Source organism: Ovis canadensis, chromosome 3 (assembly GCF_042477335.2).
Source record: "Ovis canadensis isolate MfBH-ARS-UI-01 breed Bighorn chromosome 3, ARS-UI_OviCan_v2, whole genome shotgun sequence".
NCBI classification, from domain to species: domain Eukaryota; kingdom Metazoa; phylum Chordata; class Mammalia; order Artiodactyla; family Bovidae; genus Ovis; species Ovis canadensis.
In genome coordinates, this window is record NC_091247.1 from 31033042 (window position 1) to 31048763 (window position 15722).

The window sequence follows — 15722 nt, forward strand, 5'->3', positions numbered from 1 at the left end:
ACCCACAGAAGATGAGAGAAGGGAGGAGAATGCAGTTCTGGTGTTTATCCTCTGGTACCCTCCCTGTGGAATCACTACCAACCAAAGCCTGAACTCCCACTAGACAGCAGTTCACACAGCCCTGCCTTTCCAAGGGTGAGGAACAGCTCCCCACCCTTGCTTTTTCAGGCCTGGGAGAGGTAAGGAGCCCCACTGTTCCTGCATTGGGAATCTGCATTATCCCTGTGCGTCCCCTTCATCCTGCCTCCACCTTTGCATAGTGAGTCTGTTAAAGTCCCATCTGATTGTCTCACTTGAGAATCCATCCTATTCCTGCTGGGAAAGTAACAACGCAGAAGGAAAGGAAAACCTCTTGGCACCCCACAACTCTTGCCACATCCCCTTTCTTGGACAGACGGACCCAGCTGGGAGCCACCAGTGACACAGGCAGAGTAGCCCTGTCTCCTGCCTGATCCAGGGATACACTCCTGAGGCCATTGCCAGCTTCACGTGCCCGGAGCCCTCTGCCCTTGGCTAGACCAGGTGTGAATGGTAAGCTGGGGGCTGCAAGTGAAGATACCCCCACATGCCTGGTCCCACCAAATGAAGTCACCCCTAATTCTGAGCACTTCTTCTAAGCTTTATGCTTCTTCATAAAAGGATAGGACGTATTATAAGCAAAATAGACTTGCTAAATATAGGCTATTCAGCCTGGGGAAGGCTAAATTATTCATAACCAGACCAGGATATACAATGCGCGCTAAACAGAAATCCATTTTTTATTTTGGTATTTTTTCTGGGGCCTGTATATTCAGCGCCCCAGCATTGATCTATAACCGCCCCCCTGATGCCTGCATTTGCTCAGGATGAAGATCTCAGCATCGGGGCCAATTACCAAGCTGTGAATAACCCCAGTCTCGCCCTCTGCAGGACAGCAGTGACCACAAGGTCATCGATTGTCCATCCTGTGCCACGGTCCTGGAGGCATGCGCATCCCGTGAAAGGATCATCAGCTCCCCGCAGAGGCCCAAGGATAAACAATCCCTAAAAGAGACATCATCGAAGCCAGCACAGCTCAGCGTCCATCGCACCATGAAAGGCAAGACGGGACAGTGTGACCGTGACAATTAAAACCACCGAGTCCTCAAAAATGATCAATGCCCAGGAAACAATGCACACGTCCCCTCCAAAGCAGAAGGCTCAGCCTGGGCTCCAGCTTTTCAAATTACTTTCAACCTGAGCTCTCTTCACACAGAAGCTGCTGATTAGATTTTTCTGTGCTATAAGAATCATTGTTGAAAATACAGTTGTCTCTGAGACATTCTTCTTTTCACTAGCAGTGTTTTCCAAATAAGACAAAGTAGAGCCATAAAAGAAAACATAAAAATCTCAGCTGTTTCTTCTGAGTGTCGCTCCAGGAGCTGAAGACTTAGGCAGCTGACCATGACCCTAGAGGCTTCCTGGACACCTCAGAATGTTCCATGGAAAAGTCGGGGAGGGTACAATGGAAAAGCTATAAGGAGGAATCCCTAGGCAACAATCTGCCAAGATATGGCATTTCTGTTCTAACAGAAAAGAGAAATCTGTCATAAATACATTATCTCTCTACTAAAATGGATACAGATTTTATGAACAGTACTTAGGAAGAAAGAGCTTTTATCTGAGGACAGAAACTGAAGTTTGGATTGTGATGAACAGTGATCTTGTAATTCATCTATTCCCAGGTACCCGCCATGACCTAAGGCCCATGGAGAGGGCAGTGACTTCTCCTTCCTGGATGAGGGCACAGCTGTATAGATTTAAAGGACAAACCTGCTGCAGCTGGATTCATGGGGCTGATTTGAGTGGCAGCTCTTGGTCTTCCTGAACCTGAGGTCAGGGAGATGTCACTGGTCAAGCGGCAGTGAGCAACAGCAAAACTCAGTAGGCCTCTTTGCTTTCCTGACATCACAGCTGCTGCTAACCACCCCAGAGACAGGCCCAAACTTCAGGGTATTTCACCTTGCAGATGATTGCCCGATTCAGTTTCCCATGTGAGAAGAGTATGCTTTATCGATCAAAGAAAGAGCCTGGGATGAGGGACTGCAAAACTAGTGGAGCAATCAGCCCTTCTGGAAGCCAGTGAACGTTTTGTTCCATCGTCTGCATCAATGGATGAAGAGTTCCTTGAAGATTCAAACCAACAGAACAAATTCCATCCAAAGAGAAAGTGCTTAGAGGCACTGGTGTGTGTAGGGAAGAGGCTGGGGCTCAAATCCCAGGTCCCCAGTTGTCAGCAGGGGGCCATCACTCAACCTCTCTATGATTAGAAATGGAACAACACCAATCCAGTCCCTTGCCTGGGGACTGGAATGAAAGAATGAAAGAATTTACAAGAAAGCATTTTGTAAAGCACTTACAGCTATAGGAGATAACTATCATCTTCACGTTGGAAGCCATCAGTCTCAAAACCATGACAGGCCCATATGATCTTTCCTTAAGCCAAAGTATAGTGCCCTCACGAGCATCACCTAGAAACTTGTTATCGACTACGAATGTGACAGTGCAAACGATGGAAGACCCAGACTCACTGAATCAGAAATCCAGGGGGGTGGGAGGGGGAGAGGAGGAAGGTGGAGAAGGCAGTGTTTAACCAGCCCTGCAGATGATTGTAATGGACCCTCAAGTGGGAGAACCACTGCTCAATGGAACTTGTAATTTGTCTGAAGTAGGTGTGTTTTCATCCCAAGATGATGGCTACTGCCTTGCTTAGCCTAGCAGGCCCTCTTTGACCTAGGACAGGCAAGAGGATGGCTGAGATAGAGAAAAGAGAAGAGCCCATCCTCTGACCTGGCCTTGGGGGAGTTCAAGTTAAACAGGAGCAAGAACGGCATCCACAAACATTTGGCAAAGGGTCAGAGATGACCAGAATGTGTGACTGGTTTTCTTGGCTCAGTGACTGGCACTGTGGGGATGGGAGAGCATGGGGCAGAAAGCAGTGGGTCTCCAGGGACCTAAGCTGGATATGAAAAGACAGAGGAGGAAGGGCATTCCTGTGTGTGGTTGGAGTGGGCAGTGGATCATAGGATGAGCACCCAAGCGGGAAGCAGGGTAGCTGTGAGGGGGCTGAAGAAGGACCAGCTCACTTGGTCCAGGTGATTCTCTTAAGGGTCCCCCGAACCCAAAGCTAGATTTCCCTATTCAGTTCAAATGAAGACTCTCTTAAATTAGTAAACCACAGGCCCTTCCAAGTTACACACTGTGCTTAATCCCCAAGCCTCTCCTAAATCTATCTTTTCCCCCCTGCCAACCACATCAGGGCTATAAATAGAGAAGCTTCATGTGAAGAAGTGGCTGAAATTGCATGGTTTATTAGGATGATTATATATTATTTATGTAATAATTACATACATGATTATATAGCATTATAATCATGCCTATATTCTAGCTTTATTAACCATAAAATATCATTTTTGCTAAAGGTTTTTTAAAAGATTTTAATTATTTGTAATTTTATTCAAATGCACCCTGAGGTTTTAGAATGAAGAATGCTACTCTAAAAATCTAACAGATAAGTAAATGTTTAGTCTCTACCATCATTTGAAGAGATTTAACCTAATATTAAAAGGTTTGGTAGTCCCAATGTGTGACTGAGAAGTGTATGGCTTGAGACCATCATGGATAAAATCATTCATTTGATCAGCAAAACCATATTGTCTCCACCATATGGCAGACACTGTGCAAAGAGTATCCTGGGATACACTTTCTTTGTACCCATGACAGACTGGGAGAGGCTCTGGGAAATGTTTCCAGAGGAGGAATTCTGGATTTCAGACGGGACTCTATCACTAGCTCTCTGTAGATTGTATTCTTTCTCCTCACACTAAAATAAGTGTGTTGTTAGGGTAAACTATGAGAATTTGCCCTCTTTATGAGAACTATATCAGTAACAGGTACTCTAATGTAGGTCACAAAACACAGCATAGAAATAGAAACTTAGATCAAGGGATTTGCCTCCTCTGACCCCTATCTGTGCAGGGACAGAAGCTCAGCCCCAGAGGTCTAAAATTCAAGGCCAGTGACTCCATATTGGGACCATCAGTGAAATTTTTCACTGTCTCCTCTGGACATTTCTCTCCCTCAATCCCCCTCCCATTTCATGCTTCACAGCCCTGATAAAACATCTATTAGCCAGTCTAAGCCAAAATCAAGGCACTGACAAAATAGAAGCACCAAATATATGTTCAAACAAATTTGATACTTGAAATACTTTGAAAATCATTCAAATAATCATTTGGTTGGAAATAAGCATTCTCCTACACTTTCTTATATTAAATATTTGCTTCATGGTTAACTGTTGATGCTTATTTCATTTTTAATTATATATTGAGGGTTCTCTTATCTATTAATATTTAGCATTTAGTATCCTAAAGGTATGGGCTTTCCAGGTGGCTCAGTGATAAAGAATCCGCCTGCCAATGCAGCAGATGCAGGAGATGTGAGTTCAGTCCCTGGGTTGGGAAGACCCCTTGGAGTAGGAAATAGTAACCTGCTCCAGTATGCTTGCCCGGAAAATTCCATGGGCAGAGGAGCCGGGCAGGCTACAGTCCGTGCAGTCACAAAGAGTCGAATACGACTAAGCAACTAAGCACACACATGTGCACACATGCATACACACCCCTGAAGGTTGCCTTGGAAGGAGAAAAGAACACAGCAACCTAACTCACACTAAGGTGTTCACGACTTCCTCCAGCTTAGGCCTCTGTCAAGCACAACTCTACTGAAAACAATGCCTATATTGTGGGACTCTGGGATACTTACAGAAAACCAATGGCAAAGATGGTCTTCATAGGAAGGTTGTCAGAATTACCCTCAAACATACCTTGGTGACAACTGCCTGTCTCATCCACCCAGGAGGCAGGAAGGGTATTTGGGTCAATGATTTCTGTGCCAAGGAAGAAAACTTTTCAAACCCACCCAACATGGAAGTTACTCTCCTCCCAAAATAATTGAGGGTCATCTGCACAACTTTTGTTTCTGCTGCAGCAAAACAAGAGATTCAGCAAATTAGAGGGTCAAAAGTCACTTCTAACTTATACAGCAGACACTATGATAGGTGTTTTACTGATCACTTACTGGAAAAAAGGAAACTTGGCTAGTGCCACCTGAATAGGACTAGTGTCTCTAGAGTTAACCAAGAGTAGCCAATAATGACAGAGTCCAGATATAACCCTGATATCATCACATAACAAAGGATGATAGCAAGGGAAGAAAAATGGGGAAAAAAAAAGAGCAAAACAGGAAATTATTAATGAAATTGCAATAGTTTAATCTTCATCTATTAATAATTATCTTACACATAAGTAGATTAAACTCCCTAATCAAAAGGTTTAGAGTGGCTGAATAGATAAAAGAGCAAGTCTAACAATTTGTTGCCCATAAATGCCCCGCTTTAGACTTAAGGACATATATAGGCTAAAAGCAAAGGGATGGAAAAGGTACTCTGTGCAAATGGTAATCAAAAGAAAGCAGGGATGGGTTTACCTATGCCAGAAAAACAGACTTTAGGTCAAAAACTGTCTAGAGATGAAGAAGGTCATTAATGATAAAAAGGTCAATTCAACAGGAAGATCAAACAATTACAAATGTATACACACCCAACATGAGAGCACCTAAATATTAAAACATATACTGACAGATCTAAAGGGAGAAATTGACAGCAATACAGTAGTAGCAGGAGACATGTATATCTACTTGCGATAAAAGATAAAACATCCAGACAGAAAATCAGTTAAAAAAAAAAAAAAGCAGCTGACTTGAACAGCAGTACAGACTGAGTGAGCCTAAAAGATATATTAAGAAGTTTCCACCCAACAGCAGAATGCATATTCTTCTCAAGTGCATTCAAAACATTCTCCTAGCTAAATTATAAGTTAAGTCACGAAACAAGTCTTAACAAGTTTAAGAAGATTGAATAAGTCCAACCTTTTCAGACCACAGTAGAATAAAACTAGAAATCAATAACAGTGAGAAAATGGGAAAATGCATAAATGCACAGAAACACACTCTTAAATAACCATTGAGTCACAGAGGAAATCAAAAGTAATTTTTTAAACATCTTGAGATAAATAAAGACAAAAAAAAATAACATACCAGAACTCATGGCATGTAGTAAAAGAAGTACTAAGGAAGTTTTATACAAAAAAAGAAAAAAAATGCATCTAAAAAAAAAAAGAAAAGGTTTTAAATAAATGGTCTAACTTTATACCTCAAGGAACTGGAAAAAGAAGAACTACTAAGTGCAAAAAAAAAATTTTAGAAAGAAGGAAGGAAATAATACAAGTTAGAGCAGAAATAAATCAAATAGAAAAACAGAGAAACAATAGGGAAAAAATTAAGAAAACTGATTTCATTTTTTAAAAAAATAAAACTAAATTGAAAGCCCTTAGCTAGACCGAGAAAAAAGAAAGCAGACTCATACTGAGTGAAGTAAGTCAAAGACAAATATCATATGATATTGCTTAAATGTGGAATCTAAAAAAAAAAATAGTGTTACACATGAACCTATTTACAAATAGAGTCACAGATATAGAAAACAAACACAGTTACCAAGGGGGATCTGCTGTGCTGAGTCCCTCAGTTGCATCCAACTCTTTGTGTCCCTATGGAATATAGCCCACCATGCTCCTTCACGCGTGGGAATTCTCCAGGCAAGAATACTGGAGTGGACTGCCATGCCCTCCTCCAGGGGATCTTCCTGACCCAGGAATGGAACCGGGGTCTCCTGAATTGCAGGCAGATTCTTTACCAGCTGAGCTACCAGGGCAGCCTCAAGGAGGAAAGGGGGAATAAACTGGGAGATTGAGATTGACATATACACACTACTGTAAGCAAAATAGGTAACTAATAAGAACCTATTGTATAGCACTGGTCCTGGAGAAAACTCTTGAGAGTTCCTTGGACTGCAAGGAGACCAAACAAGTCAATCCTAAAGGAAATCAACCCTGAATATTCATTGGAAGGACTGTTGCTGAAGCTGAAATTCCAATACTTTGGCTACCTGCTGCAAAGAGCTGTCTCACTGGAAAAGACCCTGATGAGGGGAAAGATTGAGTGCAGGAGGAGAAGGCAGCAGCAGAGGATGAGATGGTTAGATAGCATCACTGACTCAATGGACACGAATTTGAGCAAACTCCAGGAGATAGTGGAGGACAGAGAAGCCTGATGTGCTACAGTGCATGAGGTCACAAGAATCAGACACAACTTAGCAGCTGAACAGCAACAACAATTGTATAGTACAGAGAACTCAGCTAAATACTATGAAGTACCCTCTAAAAAGAGTGGATGGCAATGGCAACCCACTCCAGTACTCGTGCCTGGAAAACCCCATGGATGGAGGACCCTGGTAGGCTGCAGTCCATGGGGTCGCTGAGGGTCGGACACGACTGAGCGACTTCCCTTTCACTTTTCACTTTCATGCATTGGAGAAGGAAGTGGCAACCCACTCGTGTTCTTGCCTGGAGAATCCCAGGGACGGGGAGCCTGGTGGGCTGCCGTCTATGGGGTCGCACTGAGTTGGACACAACTGAAGCAACTTAGCAGCAGCAGCATGTATGTGTAACTGATTCACTTTGCTGTACGCCTGAAAATACCACAACATTGTAAATCAACTATACTCCAATTAAAATTAATAAGAAAAAAAGAAGACAAAGAAAATCAGAAATGAAAGAGGAGACATTACAAAGCTGCCTCAGAAGTAAAAAGGATCATAAAACACTATAAGAACAGTTATACATCAAGTTGGATAACCTAAAAGAAAGGGATAACCATCTGGAAACAGATAACCTATCAAACTAAATCAAGAAAAAGTAGAAAGCCTGAACAAACCAACAACAAATAAGGAGATTTAATCAGTATTTTAGAGTCTCTCCAAAATGAAAAACCCAGGACCAATATAATTGGCAGATTCAATACAGTCACTATCAAAACTGCAGTATTTCTGTAAAGATAGAAACCTCCCTGGTGGCTCAGACAGTCAAGAATCTGCCTGAATGTGGGAGGTCTTGTTTCGATCCCTGGGCAAAAGCAATCCTAAAATTCATTAAGAACCAAAAAGACTCTGAATAGTCAAAGCAGTCTTAAGAAAGAGGAACAAAGTTGACTGTATCACTGATTTCAAATTAACTACAGTAATCAAAATAGTATAGTACCAGCATAAAAACAGACACACAGGACAATGAAACAGGATTTAGAGCCTAGAAATAAACGCCTACACATACAGTCAACTAATCTTCAACAAAGGCATCAAAAAATAAACAATAGGAAAAGGATAGATTTTTTAATAAATAATTTGGGGAAGACTGAATATTCACATGCAAGCAAATGAAACTGGACTCTTACCTTACACCATATACAGGGATTAAATACTTAAATGTATGACCTGAAACTAAAAGTCTCCTAGAAGAAAACAAAAGGAAAAAGCTCCTTGATGTGGGTCTTGGCCATGATATATATATATTTTAATACGACACCAAATGCGCAAGCAACAGAAGCAAACCAAACAAGTGGGATTGTCTCGCTTGGACTTCAGACAGCAGTTGAAAGTCAAAGTCATTACCTCTACTTCTGACCAACTCTCTGTAAACCAGAGGTTCCTAAAACTCCCTCCTTGGGTTCAATTAACTTGCTAGAGCACCTGAGAAGTCAGAAACATTTTACTTGCTAGATTGCCATTTTATTGTAAAAGGATACAATTCAGGAACTGCCATCTGGAAGAGATGCCTGGGGCAAATTACCGGGAAATGGTAAGCTGCTCTCCCCAAATTCCCACATGTTAGCTAACCCGGAAGGTCTCTGGACCCTGTCCTCTTGGGTTTTATTGAGGCTTCATTCACAGTCATGACTGCTTATATCACTGGCCATAGGCAGTTGATTCAACCTCCAGGTCCTCCTCTTTCCAGGAGGTCAGGGGGTGAGGGCTGAAATTTCCAACCCTCCAATCACAAGGTTGGCTCCTCTGGCAACCAGCCCTCATCCTTAACTGCTTTTCCAAAAGTCACCTCATTAATACAACAAAAGATATCTGTATCACTCTCAACATTTAGGAAATTCCAAAGACTTTGGGAGCTCTGAGATAGGAACAGTGGAAGAAGATCAAATATATATGAAAAATATATTTTGGTAACCTGAATGATCAAACATATAGTTCGTATAAATCACAGGATTAATATCCAAAATTCATATATTTTAACCCAATTTAAAAATGGGCAAAGGATCTGAATATACATTTCTCAAAAGAAGACTTACAAACAGGCAATATATACATAAAAAGATGCTCAATATAACTAATTATCAGGAAAATGCAAATCAAAATTATATTGAGAAATCACATCACACCTGTTGGGATGGCGTTATCAGAAAGACAAAAGAGGTCGGCAATGAAGTGGACAAAAGAGAATCCTTGTGCACTGTTGGCAGGAATGTAAATTGGTACAATCATTATGGAAAATAATATGGAGGTTCCTCAAAAATTAAAAATAGTACTATATGATGCAGTCAGAGTAGGCGATGGCACCCCACTCCAGTCCTCTTGCCTGGAAAATCCCATGGACAGAGGAGCCTGGTGGGCTGCAGTCCATGGGGTCGCTAGGAGTCAGACACGACTGAATGACTTCCATTTCACTTTTCACTTTCACGCATTGGAGAAGGAAATGGCCACCCACTCCAGTGTTCTTGCCTGGAGAATCCCAGGGACGGGGGAGCCTGGTGGGCTGCCGTCTATGGGGTTGCACAGAGTCGGACACGACTGAGGCACCTTAGCAGCAGCAGCAGCATGTGATGCAGCAGTTCCACTTCTGGGTGTACATCCAAAGGAAATGAAATCAGCATCTCAAAGAGACGTTTGCATCCCCACACTCACTGCAGCATTAGTCACAATACCCAAAATAAGGAACAGCCCAAGTATCCGTCAACAGATGAGTAAAAAAATATTGCATCCATTTTATATATATATATACATGTTTATATATATATATATATATATATAATATACATGTATACACTTGCACACAGACACACATTCACTCTCAAAAAAAAGAAGAAAATTCTGACATTTGTGAGAGTATACAATGCTGGAGGACACTATGCTAAGTGAAAAAAGCCAGACACAGAAAGAAACATACTGCATTATAATTCACAGAAGCAGAGAGTGGAATAGTGGTTACCAGGGGCAAGGGTAGCAGTTGGGGGAAATGGGGAGATATTGGTCAAGAAATATAAAGGTTCAGTTTTGTAGGATGAATAAGTTCTAGAGATCAAACGTGTAACACAGGGACTATGGTTAATATTGTACCGTATGCTTGGAATTTGCTAGGAGAGTAGATCCTGTGTTCTCATCACACCCTCACGAAAAGGTAACTGTGAGATGATGAATATGTTAATGAGCTTGACTATAGAAATGATTTCACAGTGTATATGTAAACATTATGTATTTTTAAATATATATCATGTATACTTTTATTAAAACAAGAAAAACTTCAAGTAAAAAATTATAAACATTAAACAGGTGAAAGAGAGGAGAAAGTGCAAGCTGACTGAAATAATATGAAGCCTACTGGTAATTACATGCAATATAAATGCACACATTTTTAATTACTTTTTAATGGTTATGTGATGCATTCCATAGAATTGGTAATGCATTTTTTAACATTCCTTGACTGATGAACATTTAAACTGCTTCTAATTTTCCTTATTAAAACCAATGCAGGGAGTTCCCTGGTGGTTCAGGGGTTTAGGACTCAGCACTTTTACTTCCATGGCCCGAGTTCAATCCCTGGTCAGGGGACTAAGATCCCACAAGTTGTGCAGTGCAGCCAAAAATTTTTTTTTAATAAAATTTTTTTAAAAACCAATGTATCATTAGGATAAATACATAAAGAATTATATATAATTATAACAAGCTTATAGAGTAAACAATGTAATGATGAAACATTTAATTCAAATATAATAAAATATTATATATAATAGAATATATAATAATAAAATATCTAACTCAAACGTTTGAATTAAATGTACATATATCCCTAACAAATCATATTTGTTGACACCAAGAAGTTTAAGATGACTTTTCTGGCACAGACAAGCACAGAACATGGAGGAATAAAACCATGGCCCCAAAAGACAAAGTTGGAACCCTATGGGAGAGAGTTCACCTCATCAGATGTTTCCAAGAGAGTCATCAATTCCACCCCAAAAAGAAATGGAACGCTGTTGTCAAATCAGACCCCAAAGTGTACAGTAAATAGCATTACTTGCATGTGCTCAGGCTTGTGAACTCTACCTAGTTCTATACCATAGTGTGAGTATCCTCAATTAATCATTTTGTGGTCTTTATCTAGTTGGAGCTAAAGAACTGCTTTGGGAATTTCTATGAAAACAGAGAAACTCGGCAACTAGTCAAAATAATGAAGCCCCAAGCAGGCAGATCAACTAACTTAACTTGATTCTGTCCCTGAACAGGGTCTAAAGAAGGTCCAATTCTGCCTGAAAATGTCTGCTTCATACTTACTAGCCCCAGATCTTAAAGAAGGATTGAGATTCTAAGGGAAATCTCACCTCCGTTGTTTTTAGGAAAAGTTACCGAAAGATATTTATCGCCCCCAAAATATGCCACTTGCCTGCAAGGGCCCCATCCAGTTCTTCAGATCTGATGCTAGTTCAAGGCCATCCCTGTGTCCCGTCACCCTCACTGTTCTTAGAGGACATAGACCAGCACTGACCAATAGGAGAAGAAAGCAAGCCACATACAACTTTAAATTTTCTAGTAACCACACTAAAAAGGGGCTTCCCAAGTGGTGCTAGTGGTAAAGAACCTACCTGCCAATGAGATGTAAGAGATATGAGTTCAGTCCCTGGGTTGGGAAGATCCTCTGGAGGAGGGCATGTCAACCCACTCCAGTATTCTTGCCTAGAGGAGCCTGGCAAGCTACAGTTCACAGGGTTGCAAAGAGTCGGACAGGACTGAAGCAACTTAGCACGCACATTTTAAAAAGTTAAATGAAACAGGGGAAATTAATTTCAACAGTATGTTAGGGACTTCCTTGGTGGACCCATGGTTAGGACTGCATGCTTTCACTGCAGGAGGCGCATGTTCAATCCCTGGTTTAGGAACAAAGATCCCATATGTCATGGGATGCAGTCAAAAAAATAACTTTTTAAAAAAGATAGTATGTTTTGTTTAACCCAATATATCTAAAATATGATCATCTCAACATGTAATCAACATAAAAATTATTCAAGTGAATAATTATTCAATTATTCCGTAAACCAAGTCTTAGAAATCTGGTGTGTATGCATGCGTGTCTCAGTCTGTACCAGCCATGGGTCATATGCTCATCAGCCACACTTGGCTCCTGACCTTCCTTTGGAACATTGCAAATGAAATGACCACATTGAAAGTCCTCCATCCCCAAACATGATGTCCAAGACTAGGACCAGGAATCCAGCCTGGATGCTGGTACCCATCAGGGCATTTGTCCACGTGCTTTCACTCTCGAGTCTGAAATGTCCCAGAGAGAGCCAGCCTCTGTGTCCACAGAACCTGGCTGAGCATCAGGTACCAACTCTCCCCTAATCCCAGGAAGCCAGACCTCCCTTCTTATCTAGGCTCTACTCTCTGAGCAGCCACTCTGAATCCTGATGAAATAGTTAACTCCTTTTACAAAATTTCTGAGAGGATGCTTTACCTCTTCATGTGAATTAGGAAAGGCTATTTTTAAAATCAGAGAGAACAGTCTTTGGGGGGGGGGGGCGGGGAAGCGGATTCCTCTCCAGGGACCTGTGTGTGCTTCACCCTTAAGGAGCACTGGCCTCCAGAAGGAAAGTTCATCACTACCCGGGAAGGTGAATGTCAAGCCCTCTTGCAGCCAGCTAGCCATCCCCGGTCAGCGGGGGGGGCCACCAGAGAGCAAGGAGATGAAAGTGGGCTCCTGGAGGGGAATGTGGGAAAATGTGCTACAGACATTTCTTTAAAAATCTAATCCAAAAAAGTTAAGAATTTTTTTTAAAAGAAAATCTAATCCAGGCTGTGCAGGAGGCTCAGAACCTCCTAGACCAGGAAGCGATAAGGAGATAACACGTGGAATGATTTAGGGACCCCCATCACCTCCTCACAGTGCTCAGTAATGCCACTATTAGCACTCCCGCCTGACACTTCAGACACTCAGGAAAAGACAGTCATTGTCACCCCAGAGTGAGGAAAGAACCTGGGTGCAGATCCTGAAAAAAGAAAATCTAGGAAAGAATACAGAATGCCGACAGTGTGGGAGGCAAATGCCAGGCCCAATGCTCAGGACAAGACGTGTAAGAAAGGAACAGAGGGCTAAGGCAGTGACTTGGGCACTAATTCATTTTATGGGACTCTCTGGGCTCTCGCAGGGCAGGCTGCCAGCCAGCATTGGCTTGACCTCTCCAGCAGCCACCTCCTTAAGGCCAGCAGTGGATGCTAAGGGACACAGTGCTGATGGAGAGGTGAGCAAATCCTAGGGTTACTGGAGAGGTGAGCAAATCCTAGGGTTACCAGTCAAGCCATGCATTCTTCTGTTCAACAGATGTGTATTAAACACCAGGGTCCTCAAAAGCTTCTTAAAAAGATCATCTCAACGTGTAAACAACCCAAATGCTCATCAACAGGTGATTGGTTCAAGATGTGGTCAACATATACAATGGAATATTACTCAGCCATAAAAAAAGAGTAAAGTAACGCCATCTGCAACTACATGGATGGGCCTAGGGATTATCATACCGAGTGAAGTAAGTCAGACAGAGAAAGACAGTTATTTTATGATATATCTTATAATGTGGAATCTACAAAATAATGCAAATGAATCTATATACAAAACAGAAACAGACATGCAGACATAGAAAACAAGCTTAAAGTTACCAAAAGGGAAGGGGAGGGCAGGAGGGATAAATTAGGAGTATGAAATTAATAGATTAAAAACTACATTAAATAGATAAGCATCAAGGATTTACTACATAATACGGAGAACTATATTCAATATCATGTAATAATATAATGGAAAATAACCTGAAAAAATATTGTGTGTATATATATAACTTCACTTGCACACATCTGACTTCACATTACTTTTTTTTTAGACAAGCACAAAAATAATCTTTAAATTTGACATGCCCAGAGCTTCCTAACATCCCTAAGTCTGTGAACTATCCTTACAAACAACATAAGTGACTTCAACATTTCCCACCAACACAGCTGTAGCACTTTTAATGTTTACAATCCTGTATCACCCAGGGTCTGAGATACTCTTCCAATTAAACCCTGGTTACACTTCTCTTTCCAAGTGCGAAAGAATCCAATTAAAGTTAATGAAAGCGATCAGTCTGCAAGTCCCGGGGTGTTCTGCCCCATTTGTGAATACAGGTATTAACACCCACTGACCCTGAGGAGGGAGAGGAGGCACCATCGTTCTCTGCAGATGAGCCAGACCTGAGCCAGCCAGGGAAACCTGGAATTTAGGAGGTCAGCCTGTTTGGACTCCCATACAAGTTCAAGATTCCATTAAGCATTAACTGTAGGAATCTGTCCTTTAAGGAACTTCAGACTCATTTGGCTGCCATATGGCTGGGGTTTAGCAGTGCCTCCCATAAGCCTGAAATCCTGGGACACCCAACACTTATTTTCAAGAAGCTGTTCACTGCATTCCTCTTGATTTTCTATCTGGCTTCCAAGAGGCAGCTCCCAGTGAATAACACAGAGCAACAGAAGCCCGTGAGATGAAATCCGCTCAAGTCCTCCACCTGAGCTTGTATGACCTTCTCCAGCCACTGACTCTCAGAGCACCAGATGGACCTGCTGGGTGTCAGCTCAGAGGGTCAGCCTAGGACTCTTCAGGAAGCATCAGTGGGACTTGTATCCTCACGTCAGGGAAGCTGTGAGGACACCCCTTCCGACACTGGAGACTTGTCATGGGTGTTACTTGTCACCATTCATTCCCTCGGCACGCCTTCTGTTCATGTTCAGTTGAAAAACCGCACACCCACCGAAGCTGCATTTGTCCCTCACTGTCCTGCAATTGTTTAGAAGTCCCCATGCTTCCCGTACCTCAGATCACTGTTCTCAGATGTGAAAATCTGACCCCAGCCCTTTCTGACACCAGTGAAGCAGCCTGTCTCTGTTCTTGGGGAGGTTCTGCTCCGGCTGGGGAAACAAAGCTGGCACTTGTGAGCAGTTGGAAAACTGAACAAGGCAGTAAATAATTAAGTGCTACTCCATTACATAATTGATTAATTATAACTAATTGCTACTTAAATGAACTGCTCTAGTCCACATTGATCTTCCTTGGCTCTGACCTCATAGGGGCGGCCATGGTATAAACCGCTTACTTGGGCACTTACACACCACCCAGAACATTCCTCCCACCCCCTCATGGATGAGTCTCCTCTATCATGACTGGTAGTGTTCCCAAGGGCAGAACCAGGTCTTTTGAGATAAGAGCAGGCCCCAGGAGACTTCCTTGGTGGTCCAGTGATTAGGAGTCCACTGACTGATACAGGGGACATGGGTTCTATCCCTCGTCTGGGAAGATCCCATATGCCTCAGGAATCGGGCCCGTGAGACACAGCTACTGAGTCCACGTGCCACAGCTACTGAAGCCTGTGAGCCTAGAGCCTATGCTTGGCAACAAGGGAAGCCACCGCAGTAAGAAGCCTGTGCACCACAATGAAGAGTAGCCCCTGCTCACTGC

The 15722-nt window shown here is 42.2% G+C and overlaps 1 long non-coding RNA gene across 5 annotated transcripts in view; it reads right to left on the minus strand.

Annotated features, from left to right (window-relative positions):
- LOC138436702 (uncharacterized) overlaps positions 1-15722 on the minus strand; it is a 480161-nt gene that overhangs the window by 300669 nt on the left and 163770 nt on the right. The gene's annotated exons all lie outside the window — the stretch shown is intronic.